This window comes from Trachymyrmex septentrionalis, unplaced genomic scaffold (assembly GCF_001594115.1).
Source record: "Trachymyrmex septentrionalis isolate Tsep2-gDNA-1 unplaced genomic scaffold, Tsep1.0 scaffold16, whole genome shotgun sequence".
In the NCBI taxonomy this organism is placed as follows: domain Eukaryota; kingdom Metazoa; phylum Arthropoda; class Insecta; order Hymenoptera; family Formicidae; genus Trachymyrmex; species Trachymyrmex septentrionalis.
The window spans coordinates 5,052,579-5,058,055 of NW_017304758.1; the positions used below are offsets into that span (position 1 = coordinate 5,052,579).

A 5,477-nucleotide genomic window follows, 5' to 3' on the forward strand; every position below is an offset into this window, starting at 1 on the left:
TTTTTAGAGAGAAAAATTTTAAAGGTTATCGGTTATACGATAAAAATTTAGTGTAACAGATATGAAATTTGGACACGACATTATCTACACGCAACGATAAATATTTATTATTAGTTAAGAAATAATCGCCAATTACGGTTTTCATTACGATAGGGGAATATCATTGTATATTTTCAGTTAATTAATCCCTGTCTTTCGGCTGTGACAAGTATATAAGTAAGTTGGCGTAACGCGATCCGTCGGGGAAACGCGAAAGCTACATATGCGTTTCCACTGTAAGATCTCTGAGTGACTACATCAGGTAAGCGCACGCGCGTATATATCTGTGGTTTCTGCATATACCTGTAGTACGGAGTGACGAATTGCTGTCAGATGTTAGCACGATTAAACTATGACAATACACCTCGTGGTGTACGCGGAAGCGCGTTCCGATTCTATCGCGGTGATGATGAAGTCGTTACTCAAATTAAGGGAGGAACCGATGAGACATGTCGAACGACGGCATCGCTCCGTGCGAGACGTTCATTTTCATTTCCGTCGAGTTTGTCGAGCGGTTTACCTAGTGCGGCTGACCGGGTCCTGCTGATTTTGTGTGCCGGAATAACGACGACTCGCGATTTTGTGATATATCTTTTATCTTTCCAACGACACAGCGAGTCATAGCGCAACCAAGTTTTTTCCTCCGTGTTCGTGTAAAACAATGTATAATACGAGATTGTTGTTTAACGAATATTCCCCGAGGATATTTCCCATGAAACTGAGCAGAAATAAACGTTGTTGAACAACGCGCGAGCTGGTTATTAATCGCTTTTGAAAAGTATCTTTCCAATATAATTGGAGAACAATTGGACGGAGATGTGCTTTTTGTGTCAGCCGCATACCAATCGAGATCGCTCATACCGTTGTATATAAATAGTCGTAGGAGAAAGAAAGAGAAAGAGAGAGAGAGAGAGAGAGAGAGAGAGAGAGAGAGAGAGAGAGAGAGAGAAAGAAAAGAGAGAATGCTGACATTGGTGCGTGATTAGTCCCTGAGATCAACAATCTCAGTAAGATTAGAAGCTGCGCACAATCGAAAGGCCCATTAGGCCTGTTCTTTTTAGCTGAACTTTTTTCATCTTTCTTTCTCTTCTTTCCTCCTGGAGAGAAAAGGAAGAAAGATGAACTGGTGCAAAAGTTCAGCCAAAAAGGACCTAATGGGAGTAGGGAACAGAGAAGAAACATTTCAATCTATCAGGAACACTGTATTCCACAGTACATGATTTCTGATAGGTTGAAATTCTTATTCTCTGTTTCTCATTCCTTTGATTGTGCGCAGCCACTTATCGTAGTTAAAGGATCCCGCGAGTGTTGATGGTGCGTGCCGTTTTTCGACGCAATGTTCGAATTACGAACGTCGGAAGTAAGGGCTGTGAACTGCAGCAGATCGACTAAATAGACCGATTATGTTATCTGAAACCGTGCGATAACAACACCATTATTGATATCATTCCACTGATTGATAATCATCCTACTATCTCTCCAGGTGCGCACAATCAAAGGAATAGTTGTTTTCGACATCTATATGTATCGAGAAATATTCGATATATCAATCATTGACATCATAAGTGCATATCGTTAGCGAATGTTTTAACAATGAAAGAAATTTTAGAAATTTTTAATGAATATAAGGTACACAGACGAGACCTCTTTAATTTTAATAATCGGCGAAATTTTTGTGGTTTGTGAATAACAATAATTTTTTATTGCGCCTGAAAAGTAATTTTACAAAAGGAAATAATCCTTCTAAAATAAAGCTTATTTCTATATTACTGTTAGTAATTGTACTGTAAGTAGTACTGTTTTTTGCACCATCGTGCAAAAAAATATTCGCGATAAAACCATCTAATTCTTAATCTATTAAATTTAATTGTCGATCTTGCAAACTCCCCAAGAATACAAATAATTATATATATATATATATGTGTGTGTGTGTGTGTGTGTGTGTGTGTGTGTGTGTGTGTAGGATAGGAATCTTTCGTTAAAATTGTCTAACAATTTGCACGAGTGAATTTGTACCGTTTGCTTAAAGATAAATTTAATGCTATTACGAAACTAAGGCATCCTAATGCGCTCCTTTAATGCATCTGAAGAGGACCAGAGCAATTTTCCTGGTCTGCATAATTGCGATCTTCATTTAATACCATCGCGCAGGCATTATCTTCCAACGTACAGTTTGCAATAATAATTCTACACTACAGTAAAAACGACAGGATGCATAATGAAAGGTTGAGAGGCATGCTTATAAAATAGATAGGATGTAATGAAAATGGAGAAGAGGACTCCCTCTTCTTTTATAAAACTCTCAAGTCGGTCTCGTGATCGGCGGACAAAGGATCACTTTGTTTTTCATATATTTCCTTCGTTTTCAACTCTCGTATACTATAATACTTTACGCGCGATAACGCGCAGTTAATATTATCGTTGTTAAGAGTTCTATTTCTATTCTATCCTAGCTTCATTGTTATTATAGTATACTCGAACAAACGCGATGTCTTTATTTAATTAGAACGCGATGCGTCGACATTTAATTGCTGGAATTAATAATCCATTATAACGCAATGGGTATTTAGGGTTATTTATACCTGATGAGTTACGTGACGCACAATTTTGCTCGCGGATAAACATTCGAGATGAATTTTATATATTTCTCTTCAACATTTTATAATGAACAAGAATTGAAATCTGTATAAGCAACAACTATCCAAACTGGAAATATCACGGATCGCTTATTAGGATGAGAACCGGATTAGAATTAACAAATTTCACTAATATCACAAATCCGTTCTTGTATATTTGATTAAAATTATCAAAATTTCATAAAATATTTATGGTAAATTATGAATATTTAAATAATAAAGAGCAAACAGCCACAACAATAGATGTTAACGCAAGTCATACACATATATTTAAAATTCACAAATAAATAAGTAGACGTTTCGGTCAAGATTTGACTATCATCAGTACACACAAGATGACAAAAAATGAAGATCTTACAAAATAGGAACTAATTAACGCTAATTGAAAGGTGTTACAATAATATTAAATTAAAATTACATAAAAAATTACTTAAAAGAATTTATATAAAATTACAAACGCAATGTTCGCAAGTTAAAATGGTGAAATAATTTTTTCTCGCTTGTGGTATAAATTAACAGCGTGAATTGAAATCAAGAGAGTTGAATAATGTTACAATCTTCTGATGTAATACTCTGTTACAATACCTGCTATCTTAAGAAGCGATGAGCAACTTCGTGTAAAAATACGGAATTTCCAAGTTTCATTAAAAACAAAAAATTATTTTACGCTAATATCAACGTTTCCAATATCATAAACAGTTCGCGGAAATTAATCTGAAAATTGTAATGAAACAAAACTTACCACGTATCTTACACAAATAAGACCCGGAAAAAGTAAAGAACTTTTGGTACTGTATTAAAAATTACTTCCGACAATTATGAAGACCCGTTACAAACGAGTATATAGACAAGGAGTCTATTTATATCCGAGGAAAGGAGAGGAAAAGAAAGAGGAGGAAGTAATACTAAGTGTGGGGAGAGGACTATTTCCAATGAGTGGAAGGTAAATTTCAGGAAAGCGTTCTGTGTCACTATGTTTATTTAAGCCATTTTCTTGTCGTTTTATATGTATCATCTCGGAGACCATCCTTTTATAATAAGAATGTTCGAGATTAAGAATACTAGAGTTATCCCATCAATCACAGTCCAATTTATGACAAGAAATAACTGATAAAGAATTAGTAGGTTTATTTAAATTTTTAATGTGTTCTTTAAGTCACGTCTTTAACTTCCTTTTTGTCTGACCCACATAAGAATAATTACAATTAATTTTGTAGACATTTGAATAATCTTTTTTAATTTTGTCTTTGCCAGTTTTTATGAAAGTGTTCATACTATTCATTGGTTTATATGCTATATTAAAATCAAATTTACTTGTAAAAAATTTGAATTTCTCAGAAGTTTTTTTGAAATAAGGAATGGTAAAAAATTTTTTATCAATATTAGCGGAATCCGAGTTAGAAATAATATTCTCATGGAATTTTGGATGGAAAAGGAATAAAATTCTGTCTAACAGCCCGATTACACCCCTTTTATGTTCTACAGAATGATTAGAAAAAAAGTTTAGGTATCTTCCAGAAGTTGTAGGCTTTTTGTAATTGTCAAAAATAATTCTTTCATCCTCAATCAAAAGTTTAACATCCAAAAAATTTATTCCCCTATTATCGCCACAATCGACAGTAAATTTAATACGTTTATGGTAAGAACTTTTATTAAAAATATTACACTCCAAATCTTGTATTACCACATCCGCTAAAATTGGAGAAAGAGGAGATCCCATGGAATATAGAATTGAATGACGCGTATAGACAATTATCACATCTACATTACGAACTTTTTAATAATTACAGAACTATTAATTCGTCGCTCCCTTTTAATATTTGTTGTGCGTTTTTTCGGCGTCAAGAAATCAATTTCATAAAAAATTGGGATAAAGAGATTTCACCATAAATAAGAAGATTGATAATTTAAGATTTGCTAAATTTCATTCTAATAACGTAAGAACATTAAAAATGTTATGTACAGTATTGCTACTACAAAACCGTTTAATACACATAAAGATTTTGTTCCAATAAAAATGAATAAATCTCAACGCAAGATCTTAGAAGGCATAGTTCAATCGCGGTCAAAGCCAGTCCAGAGAATTTTATTTTTAATTTTACAAACTTAACAACATAAACAATAAGTGGTTACCTTCCATTGGAAATAGTTCCTCTCCCCACACTTAGTATTACTCCCTCCACTTTCTTTTTTGCTCTCCTTTCCTCGCATAATATAAATAGACTCCCGCTTGTGACGGGTCTTCATAATTGTTGGAAATCATTTTTAATACCAAAAGTTCTTTACTTTTTCCGGGTCTTATTTGTGAGTTTTTGTGTAAGATACGTGGTAAGTTTGTTTTATTACAATTTTCAGATTAATTTCCGCGAACTGTTTATGATATTGGAAACGTTGGTATTAGCGTAAAAGAATTTTTTATTTTTAATAGAACTTGGAAATTCCGTATTTTTATACGAAGTTGCTCATCGCTTCTTAAGATAACAGGTATTGTAACAGAGTATTACATCAGAAGATTGAAACATTATTCAACTTGATTTCAATTCACGCTGTTAATTTATACCACAAGCGAGAAAAAATTATTTCACCATTTTAACTTGCGAACATTGCGTTTGTAATTTTATATAAATTCTTTTAAGTAATTTTTTATGTAATTTTAATTTAATATTATTGTAACACCTTTCAATTAGCGTTAATTAGTTCCTATTTTGTAAGATCTTCATTTTTTGTCATCTTGTGTGTACTGATGATAGTCAAATCTTGACCGAAACGTCTACTTATTTATTTGTGAATTTTAAATATATG

At 33.1% G+C, this 5,477-nt stretch overlaps 1 protein-coding gene and 1 long non-coding RNA gene across 2 annotated transcripts in view; one reads left to right on the forward strand and one right to left on the reverse strand.

Annotated features, from left to right (window-relative positions):
- Nucleotides 1–1,587, forward strand: part of LOC108746057 — a 4,081-nt gene extending 2,494 nt beyond the window's left edge. Inside the window, exons 3-4 of the long non-coding RNA XR_001939138.1 lie at nucleotides 178–301; nucleotides 1,316–1,587. This is a non-coding gene — a long non-coding RNA (uncharacterized LOC108746057). The remainder of the gene's footprint in view (nucleotides 1–177; nucleotides 302–1,315) is intronic.
- LOC108746054 (phytanoyl-CoA dioxygenase-like) overlaps nucleotides 1–5,477 on the reverse strand; it is a 100,659-nt gene that overhangs the window by 18,247 nt on the left and 76,935 nt on the right. The window lies entirely within an intron of this gene.